General features: G+C 33.9%; 1 long non-coding RNA gene across 5 annotated transcripts in view; it reads right to left on the bottom strand.

The window, feature by feature from the left end:
- LOC149805688 (uncharacterized) overlaps positions 1 to 13,555 on the bottom strand; it is a 234,785-nt gene that overhangs the window by 137,826 nt on the left and 83,404 nt on the right. For all 5 annotated transcript variants that reach the window (XR_016419768.1, XR_016419770.1, XR_016419767.1 and 2 more), the window contains exon 4: positions 87 to 138. This is a non-coding gene — a long non-coding RNA (uncharacterized LOC149805688). The remainder of the gene's footprint in view (positions 1 to 86; positions 139 to 13,555) is intronic.

The following is a 13,555-nucleotide window of genomic DNA, read 5'->3' as shown; positions in this document are numbered from 1 at the left end:
GTAGAGTTTGTAGTTGGGGTTAATTTTTAATCAGGTAGATACCGTACAGGGGATGTATCCTTTTTTGTGCTAAATTACAATCTTACCTCATCATACCTATGACAACCAGTATACTGTCCTCACCACAATTGATTTGGTCTGAAAGAGAATAGATTTGTAAATAATTATCTCAGAAAGAATAGATAATGAATTCTATACCACTGGGAAATGCTACTTTCAAGTGGCATGATACATTAGAACTTTGTTTACGACATCAAGCAAACAATTCACTAAACAAAACAATTCATTTCTACATTGCTAAAATAGGCGAACACTAACAAAATACACTGTAGTTAAATTAAATGATCACCTCATTGTTCTAAAGACTATTACAAAATAATTGGGAAGATAACTGATGTTTGTTTTTTCTTCCCAAAAGGGTGATGCATTTACACAAATATATACTTGGAAAACTACTCTGGAAACAGAACAGGTCACAAATAAGCTACTGACTGGAGCAATACCCTTTAATTTCTGTCATATGTACATGGGTCCTTCACATTTTAAAACAAGAATTTCCAGGCCTTTTCCAGGTTTTTTTTCCTGGAAAAAATTGATTTTTTCAAGGATCACTTACAATCCTTACAGAATAGAATAAAAAACATTTTGGTTAAGAAAACGTGCATGTTTAAAATAAGAAAGCCCATAACATCTGAATTAGACACAAGCCCATGCACCAAAACACAGGATGTATCATTAGAAACAAATAGAACTATTTAAATTAATAAAAAGTTTCATGTAACTCATATTAATCTATAGAATTAAAATGTTATCTTATTTAACTACATATGTTCGTTTAAGATGAAAGTCTTTTAGACAGGGATTGTTTGAAATTTTAAAAAAAGCCCTTAAATATATAATATTATTTTGTTGTTGTTGTTGTTGAAATTCCACTTAAATCTAGATGGTGCCCTAACAACTACTTTCAGCATAATCTGATGATGGACTTTATATTAATTGCAGTCAAGAACACACAAAGCACAGGATTCTGCAGTGATAATTGCCCCAGTAATTTGTAGATTTCTAAGTACAGTGTACTGGGATGCTTCTACTACCTCTAATGTTAGTAAATCTTAATTGCTAAAACTTTTACCTCATTCCATTCAGCACAGCATTGGTTCTAAGTGCAATTAATCATAACAGGTCAGGATCCAAGCCGGACTCTAATATTTGAATGAAATTATCTCTCTTGAGAGCATATTTGGCAAAAATAAGATTTGCTGGTGTACTAGTTCAAAATAGTCACTTGAAACTACTGTTTTTTGTGTGCATATTTTCATGTCAGATGACTACAATGTTGACAAAATTCTATTAGAAATTTACAAATATTTAAACACTTAACTTAAAATACTCAAAAAAAATAGTCGACAGTCGAAAATAGGAAACCATTCCATACAAAGCCATTTTTTCCTGCATCTGTATGATGAAATACTGGATATTGTGGTTAATTTTTTAGTAGTAGTGGACTTAGACATGTCCACTGCAAATTAATTTGATTCTGATTTGGCTACACAAATTAATTTTTTCATTTGTTTTTTATGGTTCAGGTATAAATATTCTGCATGTATTCAATAGAAAGCAGTGCATTTTCTAGTATTTATGATCATCAAATTAGCACCAAAAATGACAAAAGAACATAAAGCATTTATCTGTTACTATTTTTTTTTATTCTTCTTTGAAGAGAAAATAACAAAGAGTCAACATTTTACTTTGATTATTTATACCATATTGAAACCATGTGTGTGTGTTCAAACCAATACAAGGTGAAGTGAACTTTACTTTTGGGGTTGTTTAGGTGAAATAACATACAGAAAGTTAATCCTGATTGGTTAAGCAAGACAAGGGGTGAGTTCTCAGATGAAATTCAGCAGTCCAAGTTTTCTGCTAAAAGTGAAGTCTGAGGGACTCAGAGGAAATTAATAAGTAATTTTCCTTGTTAAATAAATCACCCAAGAGATGGAGGTCTGGAAGAACTTGAGAAACCCAGAACTAGAGAGAGATTCGGCTCCACAGAAGAAGCCAGTCTTGAAAGGGCCCAAATGTATTGTCTCAATCACATACAATATGTTCATTGCTGTTTGTAGTGATGTCATGCAATATTTCATTGATATAAATGTGTTCAGATTTAGTGGTTTGTATGTTTGTAGGAATTTTGTGTATTACTCTGATATGAATTGTAAGAATTAATTTATCTGTCTTAGAGGATATGCATCATGTATGCTAAGAATTGATTTTACTATGTCAATATCAATTAATTGCTAATCATCCCATAATTTTGTTGAGACAAAAGGTTAAGTCCATTAATTCATTTGCTTAATTATGTTTTCTCTTAACCAAGAAATTTGGTGTGTATCAACCAACATCTTTCACCTAGTAAATTACAGCCCACAGTGGGACAGAATAGTTATCAAAGAGATCTAGTTATGACATGGTCCCAGTTAGGAATGCCACTAGCAGCTAGGAAAAAGAAATTAATTAAATGCTAATACAATTGTGTACCAGTACCAGGTTGTGAATTGACCACATTAGCTTTGATTCTGTTGGATAACAAATACTTTGGTTATTTAGTATATTTATTTGAAGGAAAAACAATTGCTCAATACCTTTGCTAAAGAGTGGTAAGAAATGTAGACTACAACCTAGTTATTATAAGGTTCCCAAAAGGTGGGGGGGGGGGAGAGAGAGAGAGAGAGAGAAGAAATATGGCAACACAGACCTGTCACAAACAGCGATTTGAAAAGGACCAGAAACAGGTTATGCTGACATGCTGGTAATTTGAGAATGATCAGTCACTCAATCCTATGATGGAATTAGTTTTATCAGGATAACAGAATGGGAAACTTTATTTCGCATACATTTTGTAATTCTATTTCTAAGAGAAAGTGAATCTGTCAAATATCATCTTCACTTTCATTTTGCTTATGTAATTTATTAAATTGTTATATATTACATATGAGGGATTGTGTTGTTCAATTCTATATCTTTGCTCAGATGTCTGTTATTCCATCCCTTAATTTCTAGTTTATTTTATTGTTTGCTCAATCCAGGCAATAACACCATGGCTGATCTCCTAGATATTGATAACCAAAGCACCATACAGGTGGGGGATTATATGATATCACTTTACACCTTCACATAAAGCTTAATACCATGTTACTGGTGTGAACTACCAAGCAGCAAGCCATCAATTAATAAACTCTATATTTCAAAAAGGAAACTGGGAAAGACAAAGTTTATTATTTCTCTCTTGTACTCCCCACAATCACATACCACAGCTCGATTGAAACATTGCTCATCCAATTCTCTGTGGTCACAAAAAAATGCTTGAAAGTAGTTGTAGGAATAATTTGATATATTTTGTGATTTGCCTCTGATGAAGTGCATAACATATGTTAACAACAGACAAGAATGTTCCAATTGCAATTTCTTTCCTTCTGCCATCACATGTGAATGAAAGTTGTTTTGAATATAGTTCTTAATGGTGATGAATTCAATCCGAGGCTTCTTTCTCGACTTGATGGAAAAGGCTGACAAGGACCAGAATGAACACAGCCCTGTTGAAACACTGATGTTAGTCACGTCTTCATATCCAAAGAAACCCAACAAAATCCAAGATACCAATAGGGCATGGAACAAGATGCATCTAGTCTACTTGACCAGCCCGAGTACCTGGATTGATATGTTTAGGGCAAGCACCAAATGATTCATACAGCAATTTTATCTCCCCTGACTTAAGAATTTTGCAACCTCACAAAATTCATGTAAGAACTCAATACATTTAACTCCCGATCTGTTCAGTTGCAACTCAGTTACACATCTTTGGTTTTTAAAAACTTTTTGTGATCAAGTGGCAGCTGAAATTTCCTAGTTTTACCCTGACTTGGATCAATATTTGCAAAATTCAAGGGCTTTTCCTGGGCACGAAAAAAACTTATTCTTTCTCCCAAATTTACTAATTTCCTGGCAGTGCAAGAAACCTGTATGTACTCATTATCTCCAGAGGTTCAACATTTACTTAGAAAACAAGAATTTGAAAAAATCTTATCTACCATCACAATTTGCAAAACTGGCTTTTCTACAAAGAAAATTCCTCTTATAGCAAGCATTTACTCTATTAACATTAAACAAAGGCAATGCTCTTGCTTTTTTGGTCTTTTCAAACTTTTTTTCAGTGAGCTGCCAATTTACTATGATGCCCATTCAACAGTTCATACCTAAATGACTCTCACTCAGAATGACCCTTTTGATTTGCAGATGATAACATCAAATGTCAATTATCCATATTAAATGTGATTTAAAAATATGGACTTTATCCAAAAGCTAATCAACTGGATAAATAATAATTTGATACACAAATCATTGGTAAAGAAGAAATTCCATTGGTCTGGATAAGGGATAAGTATAAATAATTGATGTACAAATAATTTTATTTCAATCTGAGCATGTAACCAAAAGTCTGTGAAGAGGTGTGCTTAACCATCCACTGCATTGGACTGTGGATAAAGAAAACCTGTTGTAATGAGAACATGCCAATTAGATAAAACAACCTTTTTAACTCTCCAAAAAATGGATGCAGTTGGTGTGATACAAGAGGTTTCCATGTGCATGTGATATTATTTTTAGAATACTGATGCACAAAATGTCACAATGGTAACAGTATCTTTAGACACAGCCAATCTGATACAAACTTGGATATGATCACTGCATGAATAGCCAGATGTAATAAGAACATCTGCATACCTGGAAATTGATTGACATAAATTTAACATTGTTGGTAAATGTTGGTGGCCATGACTCTGTCTGATGACGAAAAACTTTGGCTGCACATGAAAAATGGTATCAACCGCTTTGATAAATAAGTACACTGTCATAGATAGGCATGGAATGAGATGGAATGGAGTTACTGGGATTGGAATGGAATGGTCCATCTAGGAAACGTGCACAATGGTCTGGGGTCTGTCAGATCTAAGAATACAAAAGTTGGGAGGAAGAGAGGGAGTGTCAACACACTAGTTTTTTGATTACTCAGCATCACAGCATGGATGATATTATTTTCTGAAAGTTATCTCAGCCATTTTATGCAAATGTATCAGAAATCCACGAGAGAAAGAACAGATGAGTGGCTGCATCAGTACACTAAGATACCAGCCAAGAACTAAATTATGTCAAGTTGGTGCAGGCAGGGCATGCTGCATTTTTCTTATGTCAATTACAGTTGGCTATGATGTCAATCACAGAATTATGCAGAATCAAAATGTCACATGTATACTTTTGTGCTGGCTAACAAGACTTATGCGCTGACATGCCTGTTTATGAGATTACATTCTATGCTGCATTTGGAAATATCAAAAACTCCTCGGTATTTGGATTCCTGATGTGATTAAGAATACAGGACCTACATCATGCAATATCAGCAATTACTGTAGCCACCAGCATTGTACATGAAACATTCAATATATATGTTAGGGAGGCAAAGTATGAAACCAGCAACCTAGCCAAAAACATTAACTATTGGAATTCTTTCTATATCCTGTTATTAGTTATTTCAAAGTATAAAAGAAAAAAACATTTTTGAAAATTGTTCCCATACCGCAGTTTCTCAAAATTTCCTATATACACATATGATAGCATAGAAAAAAAACCTGGTTTACTGTACTTTATAGTACTTTAACGAAGTTATGGCCTCTTGTAACACTGGACAGTCAAAAATGCATCAAGCATGGTAACTTAAGTGCTTTTATACACTTCAAGAACATGAACATGCATTATTTTAACAGCCTGTCAAGGGTAAATTCTAAATTGAAGCAGTATAAAATATGTGACAATGTATTAAAAAATGGAAAGCACATAGCATCTTTATAGGCTCTGTGGCATGCTACAAAACAAAAGCAAACCAGGAGAGATTTTTTGTCAGCCATGTTTTGACAGTCACAAGGAAACTGCATTACACTTAGTTGCTTCATGCCAAAAATGCATATATGTGGCTACAGTTAGCCTTCATGTACTTTGTGAAACTTTCTCTTCATCAGGTACTAATGCATGGGGACTTTCTTACTTACAGAAATCTAATTATGCTCAACATATGACAAGAAATATCCCACCTTGGAGCCAACATGAATAGAATATCCCTGCTTCAAACAGTTTACCTGACAATTTCTGCTGCTACTGCCATTAATTTTATTTTTTTTAACAAACCAAAAAATTTATCGGATATGGAGGAGCAAAAAAACCTTTCAAATAAAACCAAATACTTGTGTGGTACCTGATGAAAAGAGATGGTTACAAGGTATTTACTGAATGAGAGAGATAACAGGTGGATTGGCATGGGGTGCAGTAATTAGGAATGGAACTGGATGGAAGGTATTAGTATTGGTTTTGGCACCATTTACACCACTGGACTGGAGTATAACTGCATACACATAACCTTCTGTTTTGAAAAACTCTTCACAAAGTAGTCCCCCACTATAAAGCTCCTCCATATACTGTTGGCATTTACATACATATCACTATAAGGCCCATTCATATACTGAGAACATGTGGATACATCTCACTATAAGGCCCATTCATATACAGATAGCATGTACATACATCTCACTATAAGGCCCATTCATATACTGAGAGCATGTGGATACATCTCACTATAAGGCCTCTCAATATTCTATGGGTTTGTGCATACATATCACTACAAGGCCACTAAGTATGCTATGGGTAGGATCATATATCTCACTATAAGACCACTCAGTAAACTTTGGGTATGATCATATATCTCACTTTCAAGCCCCTTACTATACTGTGGGTGTGAAAATATATCTCACTTTTAGGCCAATCAGTATACTGTCAGTGTGATCATATATCTCAGTTTTAGGACAATCAGTATACTGTCAGTGTGATCATATATCTCACTTTTAGGCCAATCAGTATACTGTCAGTGTGATCATATATCTCACTTTTAGGACAATCAGCATACTGTCAGTGTGATTATATATCTCACTTTTAGGACCATCGGTATACTGTGGGTGTGATCGTATATCTCCCTACCTATTGGGCCACTCAGTATCCTGTGGGTGTGATGATATAGCTCATTTTAAGGCCCCACAGTATACTTTTGGGTGTGATCATATATCTATCTTAACTGGCTGATTAGTATTACTCAGCTTTGCATGATTTTAGTCCTTGTGTGAAAGAAAAAGTTTCACATCACATTTGGCTCAATTTTATGACTACTGTGAACCATAGAGAGAGAGAGAGACAGAGAGAGGGGTGTGTGTGTTGATATATGGATCTAGATCTCTAGGTCATTGTTTCCCTGGACAGGACAGTAACATTGCAATCATCTGACACTTCTGCAGTTCTGGGTTGAGTTCCCAGTTCTAGCAGATCCATATACAAATTGTTGCCTGCTGAAGGTTCAAAGTGTCTTAAATGCTCACTGGTTTAGGTGGCGCTATACAGTTTCGAATTTTGCATAGGGTTAGGAATTTAAAGAAAAAGAATGCCCCCGGCTTTCCTTACTGGTTATACTGGCTATTTAAAAAAGACCTTGTATATCTTAGGTATAATGCAAAGAACCTTTAATTCCCTTTATTTTGGTGTATGATTGATGGGTGTACTATGGGTTATAGAGTATACAGCTTGGCCTTACTTCAAATGTGCACCTTTCAAAAAAGTGCTAGCTCTGCTTGGTCATTTTCACTTCCTGAACTTCAGAGGTCAATTGTATAAAAAAGAGCCGATAACTTTTTTTACATTTTATATATTTGGTAATTCATTCATTGCACTTTCAGAAGCTGGTATTGTCTAGTCTGGCAAAATTCATTTTCCCTATTTTAATAGCTGCTATGTATAGTGTACTTTAGACTAATTCAGACTGATTTTTTAACACAAGGGAGCAGTCATTTTAGTTAGCAGTGTGCTTAAATCATGTAAAATTTCCAAAAGTACAATATCCAAAAGAAATATCATCCACATTACATTAATGTAGCATAGAGGAATGCAAACGTTCTCTCCACTGTGCATGTTTTAAATGCGAACTACTTCACCTTACATACGTCACTCTCTCAAAAGTACATATTATCTGGTGAGCGCCACCATAAAGAAGATGTAGGTATTATTTTTTTATGATTTAATTATGTTTATATGGCTGAAACATTTAAGTCGCAAGCATCAAAACAATCCTTATAAATAATTCTCCTGCCTTTTTCCCCACAGAACAGTATTTATGAGTGTCAGAGTCTCTAACAAGTCCAGCCTACCCCCCCCCCATGATAAAAGTGAGCTATTTTAAGAATGCACATTACATTTTGTAAACATAGCAACCAATGTTATGCTGAATGACAGGAACATGAAACTAGCCAGAATTATTTCTGAGATATCAACAATGAATTTTACAATTAGAAAAGGGAGGTAACTCATCAGCTTCATAAAGGTCAAAGGTCAAAGTGTAAAATATTTGCCTATTGTTTAATATGGAAGAAGTGAATTCACTTTCTCTTCATTTATTTTTTTATTTCATTGCAAATAAATGAAAAGAAACATTTTCACCATATATTTCTGTCACTTATTGCAACAGTCTTAAATTTACGTTGACTCTATTCCTATATTCTAAGTCTTCTAATTTCCCCATAATTAAGGTCACTACTCACACAAACATACCTCATGGCAAATTATGTAAGCAAGAGAAAAATGATCATAATTAGCTTATTTTCATGCTTAAATGCAATATGAATGTACCATTTTATTCAGAACATCATACATAATTATATGAAAATAAAAAAAAATAATTGCAAACATTTTTTTATTTTCTTTAAGGTGGCGCTATACAGTTTCGAATTTTGCATAGGGTTAGGAATTTAAAGAAAAAGAATGTCCCCGGCTTTCCTCACTGGTTATACTGGCTATTTAAAAAAGACCTTGTATATCTTAGGTATAATGCAAAGAACCTTTAATTCCCTTTATTTTGGTGTATGATTGATGGGTGTACTATGGGTTATAGAGTATACAGCTTGGCCTTACTTCAAATGTGCACCTTTCAAAAAAGTGCTAGCTCTACTTGGTCATTTTCACTTCCTGAACTTCAGAGGTCAATTGTATAAAAAAGAGCCGATAACTTTTTTTACATTTTATATATTTGGTAATTCATTCATTGCACTTTCAGAAGCTGGTATTGTCTAGTCTGGCAAAATTCATTTTCCCTATTTTAATAGCTGCTATGTATAGTGTACTTTAGACTAATTCAGACTGATTTTTTAACACAAGGGAGCAGTCATTTTAGTTAGCAGTGTGCTTAAATCATGTAAAATTTCCAAAAGTACAATATCCAAAAGAAATATCATCCACATTACATTAATGTAGCATAGAGGAATGCAAACGTTCTCTCCACTGTGCATGTTTTAAATGCGAACTACTTCACCTTACATACGTCACTCTCTCAAAAGTACATATTATCTGGTGAGCGCCACCATAAAGAAGATGTAGGTATTATTTTTTTATGATTTAATTATGTTTATATGGCTGAAACATTTAAGTCGCAAGCATCAAAACAATCCTTATAAATAATTCTCCTGCCTTTTTCCCCACAGAACAGTATTTATGAGTGTCAGAGTCTCTAACAAGTCCAGCCTACCCCCCCCCCCATGATAAAAGTGAGCTATTTTAAGAATGCACATTACATTTTGTAAACATAGCAACCAATGTTATGCTGAATGACAGGAACATGAAACTAGCCAGAATTATTTCTGAGATATCAACAATGAATTTTACAATTAGAAAAGGGAGGTAACTCATCAGCTTCATAAAGGTCAAAGGTCAAAGTGTAAAATATTTGCCTATTGTTTAATATGGAAGAAGTGAATTCACTTTCTCTTCATTTATTTTTTTATTTCATTGCAAATAAATGAAAAGAAACATTTTCACCATATATTTCTGTCACTTATTGCAACAGTCTTAAATTTACGTTGACTCTATTCCTATATTCTAAGTCTTCTAATTTCCCCATAATTAAGGTCACTACTCACACAAACATACCTCATGGCAAATTATGTAAGCAAGAGAAAAATGATCATAATTAGCTTATTTTCATGCTTAAATGCAATATGAATGTACCATTTTATTCAGAACATCATACATAATTATATGAAAATAAAAAAAAATAATTGCAAACATTTTTTTATTTTCTTTAAGGTGGCGCTATACAGTTTCGAATTTTGCATAGGGTTAGGAATTTAAAGAAAAAGAATGTCCCCGGCTTTCCTCACTGGTTATACTGGCTATTTAAAAAAGACCTTGTATATCTTAGGTATAATGCAAAGAACCTTTAATTCCCTTTATTTTGGTGTATGATTGATGGGTGTACTATGGGTTATAGAGTATACAGCTTGGCCTTACTTCAAATGTGCACCTTTCAAAAAAGTGCTAGCTCTACTTGGTCATTTTCACTTCCTGAACTTCAGAGGTCAATTGTATAAAAAAGAGCCGATAACTTTTTTTACATTTTATATATTTGGTAATTCATTCATTGCACTTTCAGAAGCTGGTATTGTCTAGTCTGGCAAAATTCATTTTCCCTATTTTAATAGCTGCTATGTATAGTGTACTTTAGACTAATTCAGACTGATTTTTTAACACAAGGGAGCAGTCATTTTAGTTAGCAGTGTGCTTAAATCATGTAAAATTTCCAAAAGTACAATATCCAAAAGAAATATCATCCACATTACATTAATGTAGCATAGAGGTATGCAAACGTTCTCTCCACTGTGCATGTTTTAAATGCGAACTACTTCCCCTTACATATGTCACTCTCTCAAAAGTACATATTATCTGGTGAGCGCCACCTTAGCCACTCTGTGCATAATAGAGCTGAGCCTATGAAAGTACCTTTATAAGCTATCAGCTCTTAATTGTCAAACAAACACTATATGATGAACAATGTTTCAATTTTAGCCCATTTTTGTATATTTCCATGTGACAGATTCTTAGCTTGACTTCAAAGACTATGGCTGACAATTTTATCAATCAATCATATTGTTAACTGATAACTTCCTGCCTCACTTAACTATCTGTCTATAAATCCAATCATGTATACTATAACTACATTTCAGTACATAATATTCATTGGGTCTAAATATGGTACATGATGCATGGCAACATGAAAAGACTGAGTTTCATGGTTAGCAAAATGTGATCACTATGTGTCAGATTTTATTTCCCTATATGCCATACATCTCCATATTACAGGGTAATTCTGTGTATACTGGCATCAACCCTGAAGTCATTTTTATCATTCATTCAGAGTACTCTCCAAGTAATTCAAGAACACTTTTTAAACTGAAAGCAAAGAAGCAAGTCTACAATGAAACACATGCATGTGCCAATTAAGGTTAATGCAAATTTTAGGTAACCTATACACTCGCTTCATAGTCGAGTCAAACTGCAAAAAACAAAGATAATGATCTGTTGTTGTATAAAGCACCTGCAGATCAATGTCTATGTTGTTTGTTCTACTAATTACTCCTCATAAACTGCACAGGCCCAGATCTGCTGGCACATTATGTGATGGCAGATCTGGGTCTGTGCAGTCTGCAGTTGGACTCATCTAATAAGTAAGAATATATGGTAAAAAGTGACTCAGTACCACAAGCATAAAAAGTTAACATCAACTAAGCTGATTTACATACACAAACATTTCAGTTGCAATGAAGCATAAAAAACATTTAGTATTTTGCATCAAATCTCATTCCAATGAAATTTGCAGGTGTTGACATCAGTTCTACTCAAGTTAACAAGGTCTATATTTCTTGACCTTACTTAGACACAAATGTGTTCAAATCTTCATTTACATTATTGAAACGTTATGTAGTTTCACTTCAATAGATTGTAAAGAATTCAATTTCCAATAGTTACAAGCTAATAAATGGAAGTATACATTTCAAAAATAGATTCTGATTGCCCAATAATCCACTTAAGGTATGTTTGATGGAGCTGTAAAAGCTCAGTTAAAAGCTCAATTAAAATACAGTAGGATGGAAAGAATCTGACAAGATAACAAGGTAACACCAAACAGTATTGCACTGAAGTGATGCAACACATAATTTACATACAAACTTGTTTACTTTTTTCATAAATAACAGATCCCTTCGTGACAGGTAGTTATTTCTTGTTATTTTGTTCTTTTACTTTACTTGAAATCCCCCTTTCCATTCTGATTAACTTTTCTAGGCCAAAATCTAAATATGTATTGTTCTCCTGTGTCACTTTTTGTGTGGTGGTTCTGTGTACATTCTATTACTGTCCTCTATGGTAGACCTTGCTTTAGGTCAAAATGCTGGGAAACAATTATTTTCTCAGTGCTGTTTTACAGCTTTTGTACCATTATGTCCTGCAGATTAAAGGTGTTGATTGGCACATATCTTTACAGCAGCCTGCCTTTGATTTATGTACCCATTCAACTGCCAAAAAATCTGCCATTACCAAGAAAATTCAAAGTTCACTAGGTCTAGTTAACATGTTTCTTTGTTGGACAATCAATAAAGATGTTTCCAAGTTTAACACAAAAGGGTCTCTCTAACTTACAGTTTCTTTGGGACAATTATTAAAGTTTCTGATGGTGTCAAAGCTTATCTCCTTGAATTTCATTAAAATAAATCTTCATCGCAACAATTGCTCTAGGGTCAGTATTAATAGTCATTAGAAGAGTCCTTTATGCATTGTGGTTTGTGTTGAGTTGTGACAACACATAACATCTCTGGAACAAGATATGCAAAACCAAGGCCCAAATAATAAAAAAAAAACAAATACCCCACAACACCAACTAACTGTTATCACCATCCTCCAAGACTTATCTGGGGATCTGATCAAATAAAACTTAACCATCAGACTTTATTGGAAAGCCAAAAGTAACAGCAATGGGATCTATCCACCATGTTGTTATGAAATTTTCCACTTGGTTGTTATCAAATCTCACCAGTTTCTAGAAATGCATTATCCCATCCCCCACCCTACCAGGCCAAGCAGCCATATCAACATTTATGTTCACTGTCCCTTTGCATTATTGGTTTATTGTTTAAGATTATCACTCCTAAATGGCCATCACTTTAACATGGCCAGCATATTAACACCACAGTGTGTCAAATGTAACCTTCAGGAGCACACCAATATCAAGCATTAAAGATGGAATTATTTGTATATCATTTTTAAACTGTTAATGACATTTGCTCATTTAAAGTACCAATGTAAAAGTAAAAATTGTATGCTGACAAGCTCAATTCCTTTGAAATCTATTATTAAGTGTAAATGCTGTAAAAATTAGTTTCACAGTGGTATAGTTGCCACTGTAGTTGCATGGCTGTTTGTTCATTCATTCAATCTTCATTTTTCAATCATTTCTTACTTTTGTCAGTCATTTATAACTGAAATGACAATCACTTGTGTTAACATCATGCAAGGATGTATGTGTTACTTCATGTTGGTGTGTCTCTTAACATTTCATACTGACCAGAGGGTGAGAAGAAAACTTGTATGA

This window comes from Sinohyriopsis cumingii, chromosome 2 (assembly GCF_028554795.1).
Source record: "Sinohyriopsis cumingii isolate HCF-2022 chromosome 2, ASM2855479v2, whole genome shotgun sequence".
NCBI classification, from domain to species: domain Eukaryota; kingdom Metazoa; phylum Mollusca; class Bivalvia; order Unionida; family Unionidae; genus Sinohyriopsis; species Sinohyriopsis cumingii.
This window is presented reverse-complemented; position numbering and strand designations above follow the sequence as displayed.